Here is a 12,424-nt window from a genome sequence, read left to right as displayed (position 1 = left end):
GTCTGTTTATAATTAAAAAATACATAATTTCAATGGAATACATAAACTGTAAAAAATGAAAGTTGTATATTTTTTGTCTACTTGAAAGTCGTGATTTGGGCATGTATAAGCTGGCTAGGCGGGCGCCTAGGCGGTCTAGGCAGACGCGTCTAGGCTCCATTTCTTAACTTTCAAGCGCCTACAAATTAATCGGGATAGTAGCTAGGCGCCTAACATCTAGGCCAGGCCTAGATAGTGTTAAGGTGGGAATTTTAGAATAGTGCTCATACCAATAAAAAAATATATGTAAGTATTTTATTCTAATATCTTTATTTAATTGGCCCAAGACGCGACGTGACGATATACAGTTATCATGTAAGTTGTTTAGAATGAGTAAATTAGTATCGAACTCTTCATCTATAAAATTAAAACCTAAAACATTTTAGGGTAAATTACACTTTACCACCTCAGATTTGAGGTATATTACAACATCATACAACATCTTCAAAAAATTTCACTTTCATATCTCATGTACTATTTTATTTCAATATAATACATCCGTTACATTTTCCATCCATTGGTCCGTTAAGAGTTGACTTGGTTGCCAAATTTATGCCATGTGGCAAAAATATAATTTTTTATGCACTTAAAATATTATAATAATTTACCTTATTTAAAAACAATAATAATAATAAAATAAAAAACTAAAACCCATAATCCCATTCCCGCACCCTCCTCCACTCTCCTCACTTTCTCTCTCGAACCCCAAAATCCCCAGATCCAAAACCCACACAATACAGCTCCGTCGAGCCACCACCGCCAGCACCGCCAGCACCTTCCTCTTCATGCTCGAACCCCAAACCCCCCAAAATCCTCAGATCCAAAACCCAAAATCCCCAGTTCCCGACCTTCAACCACTACCTCACCCTGACCCACCTTGCTACCGACATCATGACCGCACCACCATCACCGTCTGCGTCATCGACAACTCCGCCATGTCGGCCCTTCTCTCCAAGCACCACTGAAAAAGCAATAGAGATGTGAAATCCCGTTCTTGGATTTCATTATTATAATCTATGTATTGGTATTATAGAAATTTTATATTATTTTTTTGGGAAATTAATTATTTAAAATCCGTAGACCATTCGGGGTCACAATTTATATTGTTGAATAGATATTGAGATCACGAATGCATAGGCGAGAGCCGTTTGCGAGTCCGGATTATAACGGTATAGTTACGGACATTTGAAGTTGTTACAAAAAAAAATAAAAAAGAAAGCCACAGGAGCGGCTGAAAGAAAAAAAGGGAAAAAGAAAGCCAGGGGGTGGCGAGACAAAAGGAAAAAAGGAAGGTCCAACTGTGGACCTTTACCCACGCCAACCCGGAGTGGTTTCCAGCCACTTCTACCATTTTTTCAGGCGAAGTTCAACGATCTCTCACCTGCAACCTCTTCTACCATCTCCCATCTCCCATATTCCATTCCCACCCAAAATTGAGGGTTTTTAGGTCAAAAAACCGTGTCAAACCATGTGGGTTACCCATGGAGTTTTGACGGCGATTCCGCCGTTCCGGCAAGTCTCACCACCCACCACCACCCTTAATCAACTCCCCTTGGACCCAAGAACAAGACCCAATCAGTTGTAGGGGCGTTTCCTGGCCAAATTGGACTTGGCCATAGGTATAAAGTTTGCTCTACTCTTTGAGATCTTTATTTCTGTAATTTTTGGTAATTTTTAAAAATAGTTGAATTTTCCGACAAGTCGGGACGGCCGACCGCTACCCACGGTGGCGCATGCAGCGACGGCTTGGGCAGTGGACCGATGATATCTTTCTAAGTCTAATTAGATGCCCTAAATTCATAATTGATATCCGTATGAAGTGGTTTGATTGTTTGAACTTAGGTTCATTATGATACATCACTTGATCAAAATTTGAATTGACGATATGACCGTTGGATCGTCACCAAATTTTAATGCTTATAGAATGTAATATTTGAGGATAGCTAGAACTGATGTATCGGGAATCCGAAGTACGGATCTTCCTGAATTGGATTTCTAAGTTGGTAAAATTAATTGTTAACCGCCACCTAATTCTAGTAATTGGCGGATATCCGACCGTTGGATCACGATGAGATTTTAGTATGTTGTTCTCTGAGCATAATGTGGACCTTAGGAAGTTACAGATCCAGAATCCGATGTGCAGATCTACTGGATCAAACGATGCAACGTTGTGGATCGTACTGTTGATCGAGAATTAACTTTTGGTCAACATGTCTCGAAACGTTCTAAATACTAAATCTAGTACCACAGGGTACTAAGTGAAGTCTAGTGGGACCACATTGGTTTGAGAGTGACTTGAATATATGTGATATAACTATTACCTTAATTGCTTATATTAATATCATCTGTGAATATGATATGGGTTATAAATGAAATTTTATTGAAATGTGAATTATATATATATATACACACACACACAGAGACATACCATAGACCTATGTTTATTGAATGTGAATTCTATTGAAGCGTTATTTTTATTTCTGGCCATCGATCTATTTTCATTAAGTATGATTTGACTTGTGCTTTGGAAATATGGTTTGTATTGTATGATTGGATTGATGTGATGAAATGTGAGGGCTAGTAGTGGACCGTTAACTTATTGTCATGGGGTTTGTTACTTAGGCACTTGTTTCACATCTTGTTTCCTTATTTCACTTTTTGTATCATTCAACCCTTCTAAATTAAGTGTTTGGTTCTTGTATTGTTTCTTCAAGTTGTTGTTGTATCCCTTGGTCTTCCACTCGATTCCGTTGAGTGATGGTCCGGAATCGTATCCTGGTTCGGATTCCGTTGAGTGATGGTCCGGAATTGTACCCTGGCTCGGATTCCGTTGAGTGATGGTCCAAAATTCCTTCTACTCTGCGATTCTGTTTAGTGATAGTCCGGAATCGTATCCTGAGTTTGATTCCGTTGAGTGGTTCAGAATCCCTTTGGTGACTTGATTCCTTGGATTTGATTTTAGCTTCAGAGATGTAGACTTCGGCCGAACTGTGTCACTCTAGCCCTGCATGTCAGCGTGTTGTATGGGTTATTATTTGGTGTGATTATTGGATGTTGTTGGATGTAATTGTTATGATTATGATATACCGTTGACCCATATGGCTATAGATTATTATTGCACCTTGTCGATTGTTCCTTGAGATGTTGCACACTCTGAATTGTGCATTATGTTGAAATATGGTAGTTTATGTGATAAATATTCGAGTGTAGTGAAAAGTTGAACTACGAATGACTTGATCCCTATTGAGGGTACATAGGCAGTCTAACGAAAAGGTTAGATGCAGCCATAAAGTATACGCAAAATTATTATACATCTGGATCTTGAATTATATTTTGTGCATATCCAAAAGGCAGGGTACGTTGAGTTACGGGCATTTAGTGACGTCACGTGTCGATCTTGGACGTATGTCGGGATCGGGGTGTGCAGGTTTCATACAAATAATTTGGGTTTTTTTGGGGTTTTGTTGGGGGTGAGGGGGGGTGTTGTGAGGAAGGTGGGGGTGGGGTGGGGTGGGATGAGGGATTTGGGTTGCAGGGAAGGGGTGGATTTTTTGGATGGGATAGGAGGTGAAGAGAATGGAGGAGAGGGAGAAAAGGTCGGGGAATTTCAGGTTTTTATTTTTATTTTTGTTTTTAAATAGGTTAAATTATTATAATATTTTAAATGCATAAAAAAATATTTTTTTACAACGTGGCGTAAATTTGACAACCACGTTAGTACAAATGTGGCAGCCACGTCAGCTCTTACCGGACTAATGGATGGAAAATGTAACAGATTTATTATATTGAAATAAAATAGTACATAAGGTATAAAAGTGAATTTTGTTTAAGATGTTGTATGAGGTTGCAATAGATCTTAAACATGAGGTGGTAAAGTGTAATTTACCCACATTTTATTTACAAGTAATATAATACAACTTGTTAGGAAAAATTTAGTATGCAATATATTAATAGGCAGCCTATTAATATCAATAAATCAAAAGTAATATAGCAATACTTATACTACTGTATAATTAAAATCATTGAAACAATAAGAAAAATTGAATCCAAAGGCGAAGGAGATCCATTAAATTAAATCGAACAATAATTAATCACAACTTTCTTTGCTTTTAGGGCCTATTTGGTGAGCCGATTGAGATGAGTTGTGACCAACTAAAATAGACTCGAGTCCAATTAGTTGTTTATTGTTTCAAAATAAAAATTGAACAAGAAAAGACATTTATGAATTCACAGTATAATAAGTTATCTAGTTATCCTCGCACGCGGATTACAAATTGTCCTTATCGAAATTAACTTTAAAACCCTTCTTCAACCTAAATAAACAAAAGAGGAGCCGCACTCATGTGCAAGGATAAAATGCACCAGATTCTACAATATCAGATTCTTTCACCTTCCGCAAAAACAAGAGAGCAACAGAGATTAACTCTCTTGTATGATCACACACATGGATTCACATATATTTCCAGAGGAAAACTCCTATTAAAACAATGTGATTAATATTATGCCAAAGGCTCATATTTCCCAACAAATAATCAACCGGTTGCTCTTGCATGGCTCGAGAAATATATATACAATCGATAACGATTATATATCCATGTGTGTGTGAGATCATTGCTAAAAAGGAACATTTGAAATTTACCTGTTTCAAGGAAAAATGGCTAGAAACTCAGTCTGCAGAAATCAACACACATGGAGCAAGAACATATGGTTGTAAGAAATTGAAAAACGAAGAGTTTTAGCATCGAATTTTGTTTTCAAGGAAATAGAAAAGAAAACTAGAACAAATTTGATGATGACCATCGAATCAATCCACTACAACCAGACTTCGATACTCTTTGCCAGAAATGGCTACTTCCATGACATGGTCTGGGTGAACTTCCCCGTCATTATTCATGAACAACTTGAGCATATTCTTGGAGAAGCCACACACTAGCGCCACCCCTGGTTGTGTCTCGAACACTGGCGTAGAACTTTAGTGCCTCAGATTCCAAAAGACAATTTGTGGCACCACATCCCCATACCCCTTCTCCTTAAACTTCCTCCGTATTGCCTCATAATCCGTCTCCCAGTTATTTTCTAAAACCTCATCAAACTCCATGTCGCTGAACACAAAAATCCTCTTTATCATATGTTCTGGCCTCATATTCCCATTCACAGCAACTTCGAGAAGCAAATCAAAGACTTTTTGAAAATCAGTGTTCATTCCCCAGTTCATGTTCAATTGTAATTTTGTCTTGACCCAAGACAATGGATCCAGCCCATGTTGAAAAGGGCAACACAAGCACAATGGATGATTCATGCAAATGCTGGAGAATTCTAGCAAAATTCAAGTTGGTGGAAGAGTCTAGAAGAATGGTGAGAATTCCACCAACGTACAAGATTAGTGTAGATAATTCTAGTTTATGAAGGTAGTGGAATTATCTAGATATCTCTAGCATGATGCTTCCATGCTTCTCCATGCTTCTCCAAGGTTCCATCCATGCCTATAAAAGGAGAAGGCATCCACACCATTTGTAACAACCAAGAGAGCAAGTAGTGAGAAGGGAGAGTGCCAAGTGAGAAGTGAGAAGAAGCAACAAAGCTTCTAAGAGTGTTTGAGTGTTTCCTCTTATACTAAGTTTGTGAGTGAATAAAAATCTTGTGTAATACTTTGAGTATTCTTTCTTTCTCTTGCCTATCAATTCCGCTGAATTATATTCTTCTTTGTGAGATAAACATCTCCAAAATAGTGAAGCCTTTTTAAGCCCCAACAAAGTGGTATCAGAGCTATGGCTATCAATGCTATGGCAGCCTTCTAAGTTCTAGTGCTCGACAACAACAACTTCGATAATTGGAGTATCAAAATGAAAGCCCTTTTAGGAGCACACCATGTATGGGAAGTCATGGAGAAAGGCTACACTGAGCTAGAAGATGAAGCTACTCTGTCCCAACCCCATAAGGAGAGTTTGAAAGATTCAAGAAAGAGAGACAATAAGGTTCTCTACCTCATCTACCAAGCATTAGATGACAATGGCTTTGAGAAGGTCTCGAGTGCAACCTCTGCCAAGCAAGCATGGGAGAAGCTTCAAACCTCTTACAAAGGAACCAAATAAGTGAAAAAGGTTTGTCTTCAAGTATTAAGAGGTAAGTTCGAATCTCTACAAATGAAAGGGTTTGAATCAATTTCTGATTATTTCTCAAGAGTCTTAGCTGTTTCTAATCAATTAAAAAGAAACGGAGAAAAGTTAGAAGATGTTAGAATTATGGAGAAGATACTATGCTCGTTGGACCTCAAGTTCGAGAACATTGTCGTGACGATTGAAGAAACTAAAAACTTGGAAGAAATTAGTTCAGAGCAATTAATGGGTTCGTTACAAGCATATGAAGAGAAACATACGAAGAGGCAAGGGAATGACGAGCAGCTCCTCAAGACGCATGTTCAGCCAAAGAAGAAGGAAGAAAGCTTCGATAACGAGAGAAGCCAGTATGGAAGAAGTCATGGTCGAGGACGCGATTGTAGACATGGACATGGACGTGGTTGGAACTTCAACAACCATAGCAACTACAAAAGAAGGGGAAGCTCAACAAAATGTCGTGGAAAAGGACACTCAAACTTGAGGTATGAAAAATCTCAAGTTCAATGCTACAACTATCAAAAATTTGGGCATTATGCTTGGGAATGTAGAGCTCCAAACAACAGGCCTGATGAGAAGGTCAATTATGTGAAAGAAGAGAAAGAAGATAATGACGTTGTGCTACTAGCATGCAAAAACAATGATGGAGACCAAGACTATACATGGTACCTTGACACCGGCGTCAGCAACCACATGTGCGGAAGAAGAAGCATGTTCGTAGAGCTCAATGAATCGGTGCGTGGCAACGTTTCGTTTGGAGACAAATCCAAAATACCCGTAAAAGGAAAAGGTAACATCTTTATTCCCCTAAAAAATGGCGGTCACCAATTAATTTCAAATGTGTACTACGTGCCCAATATGGAAAGCAACATTTTGAGTTTGGGTCAACTCTTAAAAAAAGGTTATGATATTCATATAAAAAATTATAGCCTTTTTCTTAGAGATGACAAAGGAAGATTAATTGCCAAGGTGAAAATGTCAAAGAATAGGATGTTTCCTATGAATATTCAAAATGATGTTGCAAAGTGCCTCAAAACATGTTACAAAAACACATCCTAGCTTTGGCATATTCGTTTTAGGCATCTTAACTTTGGGGGACTGGAGTTATTATCCAAGAAGGAGATGGTGAGAGACTTACCGTGCATCAGTCACCCTGATCAAGTTTGCGAAGGTTGTTTACTTGGGAAACAGTTCAGGAAAAGTTATCCAAAGAAGTCGACCACAAGAGCCCAAAAGCCACTTGAGCTCATTCATACCAATGTATGCGGTCCAATAAAACCAAGCTCTTTCGGTAAAAATAATTATTTCCTTCTCTTCATTGATGATTTTTCAAGGAAAACCTGGGTGTATTTCTTGAAGTAGAAATCAGAGGTATTTGGAGCATTCAAGAAGTTCAAAGCCGCTATAGAAAAAGGAAGTGGTTGCAAGATCAAAGCCATGAGATCTGATCGAGGAGGAGAATTCACTTCGAAGGAATTTCAAGAATTCTGTGAAGGCAATGGAATTCGTCGACCTTTGACAGTTCCAAGATCCTCTCAACAAAATGGTGTGGTGGAAAGAAATAATCGAATTATCCTCGACATGGCTTGAAGTATGCTCAAAAGTAAGAGATTACCTAAAAAGTTGTGGGCAGAAGCTGTAGCATGTGCTGTCTACCTATCCAATCGGTCTCCAACAAGAAGTGTGTGGGGAAAGACTCCGCAAGAGCATGAAGTGGAAGAAAACCAGGTATTTCCCATCTAAGAGTTTTTGGAAGCATAGCCTACATACATGTACCAGATGAGAGGAGAACCAAACTCGACGATAAAAGTGAGAAGTTCAACTTCATTGGCTATGACTCAAATTCAAAATGCTATAAGCTATATAATCTGAACAATGGGAAGACGGTGATCAGTCGAGACGTGACGTTCAACGAAGAAGAAGAATGGGATTTTGGCTTTCATGCAAGTGATCTCAGCTTTTTTCCTCAGTTTGAAGAAGAGAATGAACAAGGGATGATAGAGCAAGCAAGAGAGGTTCAACAAGAATCCACTATTCCACTTGCTTCACCAACATCGACCAATCATGGTAATTCACCAGTATCAGCATTGTCAAGTGGGAGTCTAAATGAAAAAGAAGTATACAAGATCTCTATGAGGTAGCTGAAAGACTTGATAATCCTACACTTTTCTGTCTCTTTGCCGATTGTGAACCGGTCGACTTCTAAGAAGCAATGCAAGATACTAAGCGGAGGAAAGCAATGGATGAAGAAATCGAAGCAATCCAGAAAAATGTTACATGGGAACTCGCTATTCTTCTGAAATGACACAAAGCCATCGGAGTCAAGTGGGTGTACAAGACAAAGAAAAATGCCAACGGAGAGGTCGAAAGATACAAGGCAAAACTAGTGGCGAATGGCTATAGTCAAAGAGCCGGAATCGACTATGATGAGGTATTTGCACCCGTTGCTCGGTTGGAAACTATAATATTACTAATTTCTTTAGCAGCTCAAAACAAATGGAAGATTCAACAAATGGATGTGAAGTCCGCTTTCCTAAATTGAGTCATTGAAGAAAAAGTCTACATTCAACAACCGTCAAGCTATGAAATCAAAGGGCATGAAGACAAAGTTCTGATGTTGAAAAAAGCCCTCTATAGGTTAAAACAAGCACCACGAGCATGGAATAGTCGCATCGATAAGTACTTTCAGGAGAACAACTTCATCAAGTGCCCTCATGAACATGCTCTCTACGTCAAAGTCAAAGATGGAGATATTCTAATTGTGTGCTTATATGTGGATGATCTAATCTTCACCGGAAGTAATCCAAGCATGAATGAAGAGTTCAAGAGAGTGATGACCAAAGAATTCGAGATGACCGACATCGGGCTGATGGCATACTACCTAGGCATTGAAGTCAAGCAGAACAAAGAAGGCATTTTCATCTCCCAAGAAAGCTACACAAAGGAGATACTGAAAAAGTTCAAAATGGAAGACTGCAAGCCATAAGCACGCCAGTGGAGTGTGGAGTCAAACTAACTAAGCATGACAAAGGAGAAAGCATAGATCCAACATTTTTCAAAAGTCTAGTTGGAAGCTTGCGCTACTTGACTTGCACAAGACCAAATATTCTCTATGCCGTCGGATTAGTCAGTCGTTACATGGAGAATCCCACAACTACACATTTAAAGACCGCCACAAGAATTCTTCAATACCTTAAGGTACTATTAACTTTGGCTTGTTATATTCAAGCTCTAATAACTACAAGCTTGTTGGATATAGCGACGGTGATTGGGCAGGAGATTCCGACGATAGAAAAAACATTACTGGATTTGTGTTCTTCATGGGAGACACTGCATTCACATGGATGTCGAAGAAGCAACCGATTGTCACTCTATCTACCTGCGAAGCTGAATACGTAGCTACTACCTCATGTATCTGTCATGCAATCTGGCTGAGAAACTTGCTGAAAGAATTAAGCATGCCATAAGAATAGCCAACAAAGATCTATGTCGACAACAAGTCTGCAATAGCTCTAGCAAAGAATCCAGTATTCCATGACAGGAGCAAACACATAGATACCCGCTATCATTACATAAGAGAGTGTATTGCAAGAAAGGATGTACATGTGGAATACGTGAAGTCACAAGACCAAGTCGCCGACATATTCACCAAACCACTCAGGCAAGAAGACCTTGTCAGATTAAGGAACACAATTAGCGTCACAAGACAAGAGTAAAGGGGGATGTTGAATTGTAATCTTGTCTTGGCCCAAGACAATGGATCCAGCCCATGTTGAAAAAGGCAACACAAGCACAATGGATGATTCATGCAAATGCTAGAGAATTCTAACAAAGTTCAAGTTGGTGGAAGAGTCTAAAAGAATGGTGAGGATTCCACCAACATACAAGATTAGTGTAGATAATTCTAGCTTAGGAAGATAGTGGAATTATCTAGATATCTCTAGCTTGATGCTTCCATGCTTCTCTAAGGTTCCATCCATGCCTATAAAAAGAGAAAGCATCCACACCATTTGTAACAACCAAGATAGCAAGTAGTGAGAAGTGAGAGTACCAAGTGAGAAATGAGAAGAAGCAACAAAGCTTCTAAGAGTGTTTGAGTGTTTCATCTTGTACTAAGTTTGTGAGTGAATAAAAATCTTGTGTAATACTTTGAGTATTCTTTCTTTCTCTTGCCTATCAATTTCGCTGCATTACATTCTTCTTTGTGAGATAAACATCTCCAAAATAGTGAAGTCTTTTTAAGCCCCAACAGTTCATACTCCTCACGAACTCACACTTGGATTGAAGATCATCGCCTTGTATCAAATGCAGTTGAAGAGACTGACTGAAAGTGATCACCTTCCCTTTCCAATGCTCATCACTCAATTCAAACATCGAAATCCCCAAAGCCACCAACACATCCATGGGTATTCCGCACATGCATCCCGAGACGTCACATATAGCTAAGCAATTCCTTATTATCCCGTACTCTAACATGTCATCCACCATTCTCTTCCACTGAAGCTCAGCCACTTTTCCACCAATATCTCCCTCCTCTAAAAAACTTATTATTTGATGAGGAAGCAAAGCATCCGCCGCGATTTTGGTTTTTCCTGCCTCCACGTCCTCCAAGTACTCCTCAAACCTCACTTTATCATGCCACAAGAAAATCTCTTTGTAAAGAGTCATCGCCACAGAGGTAACTCGAATGTATGGAAGGGAGCTCCACTGGTTGGAGCTCATATAAACCTCGAGTAAATTCAGGGCCTTCCTCAACGGCACCAAAACCTTATTCCTCAGCCGGTCTCTCACTCTGTATATGTAATGTTCATCCTCAATCATTTGATATTCCGTGTACAATTATTTGGGGAAACCTTCCTCGCAATGCTATCACACAACAATGTAGTGCAGTCGTAGAAGGAGTTGAGGGAAGGGCACCACTTGGTTGCCAGAGTGAAGTGAGGATTCTTTTTAAAGGACTTCAAATTTTCAATATCGTGCTTCTAACACTAAGTGAAAACATCTGAAACTCGCTCATGTAAAAACCAGTAATCTAGATCACTTTGGTACCTTTCAAAATCCTTCTTGGTCTAGGAGATGAACCTCTCTCTCCTCAAAGCGCTAGCTTTTGCCTTTTCCAATTTTCCCCTCTCTAAATCCTTCATCACCCGAACCTCTGCAGGCTTCATGCCGGCTCTTTTTGTTTTTCAGCTTTACCTCTTTTACCCTGTTTAGGACCTGTATCAGGAGCTATACTTGCTTAATTTTTTTTTTCTATAACCACTCAGCCTTCTGGTTTTCCCTCGCCTCCTGGCCTTCTATAAGGCGGTAGAGAATCTCGCGAAGGTTTTTAAAGAAGCCGATTTGGGCGACTGACGCGGCGTTGCACACTAGGGTTTTGATGTGGTTCTGGTGAAGCCAAAACATCGCCTTGTAGAACCCCTCCTTATCGGATTTTCCAGTGCCACGGACACCCCGAAAGTTGCAGATGAGCTTGAGGGCGGTTAGGGCATCGAGTGACGAGGCCAGCGGGAGTTGTTGGTTCACATAAGAGGCGGGAATTTATCTGTCAAGCCCATTGGGGGTCTCCACTGTTGGTATATGGTTCAGCCCATGATGAATGTTCTAGATTATTCTAGTAAGCATGTGAGGTGGTTGGAGCATGCTAAACAATTCAAGCAAGTTATTAAGTTGGTGGAAAAAGCTAGAAAGTACTAGCTTCCGTGGTTGCAAATGTAAAGACCTAGAAGCTACAATTTTGTGGCTAGTCTAGAATTAAGCTAGAGGTTTATAGAATACACTAGAAACTAGTTCTAGTTTGTAGAATGAACTAGAAACTAGTAGAGTGCCAAGTCCTTACCTATAAGTATGGGTGTGATGTTGTAATGATTTAACCAATCAAGAAAAAAGTGAGTAGAAAATGATCAAGTCCAAAGGTAAAGTTCCACTCCAAGAGTGAGAGTGAGAGTGTTCCACTACACATTGTGAGTGAAGTTTAGAGTGATAGAAAATGTGTTATACTTTCTTGTATCCACCAAGCCTTGTCTTTGGCTTGGTAAGACTACTCTTGTTGTACTCATCTTTTTCATATAGTGAAGATTGATCCTTGTCTCGTGGACGTAGGCATAAATTGCCAAACCACATAAATTCTTGGTGTCCATCTTTTACTTTACTTTGTGCATTCTCTATCTTGTAGTACCGACATTCTTAACAAGTGGTATCAGAGCCTGGTTGGCTCGTACTACGAGATGGAAGGAAGTGGCACTATGATTAAACTCACCAACTCCAATTGG

General features: G+C 39.5%; 1 pseudogene; it reads right to left on the bottom strand.

Moving 5' to 3' along the window:
• Window positions 1–4,722: 4,722 nt before the first annotated feature.
• LOC126629050 (uncharacterized) lies at window positions 4,723–11,320 on the bottom strand (annotated as a pseudogene).
• Window positions 11,321–12,424: the final 1,104 nt, after the last annotated feature.

The sequence above is a fragment of the Malus sylvestris genome, chromosome 7 (genome assembly GCF_916048215.2).
Source record: "Malus sylvestris chromosome 7, drMalSylv7.2, whole genome shotgun sequence".
Lineage (NCBI taxonomy): Eukaryota > Viridiplantae > Streptophyta > Magnoliopsida > Rosales > Rosaceae > Malus > Malus sylvestris.
The sequence above is the reverse complement of the archived record's forward strand: the minus strand, read 5'-3'. Positions and strand labels throughout refer to the sequence as shown.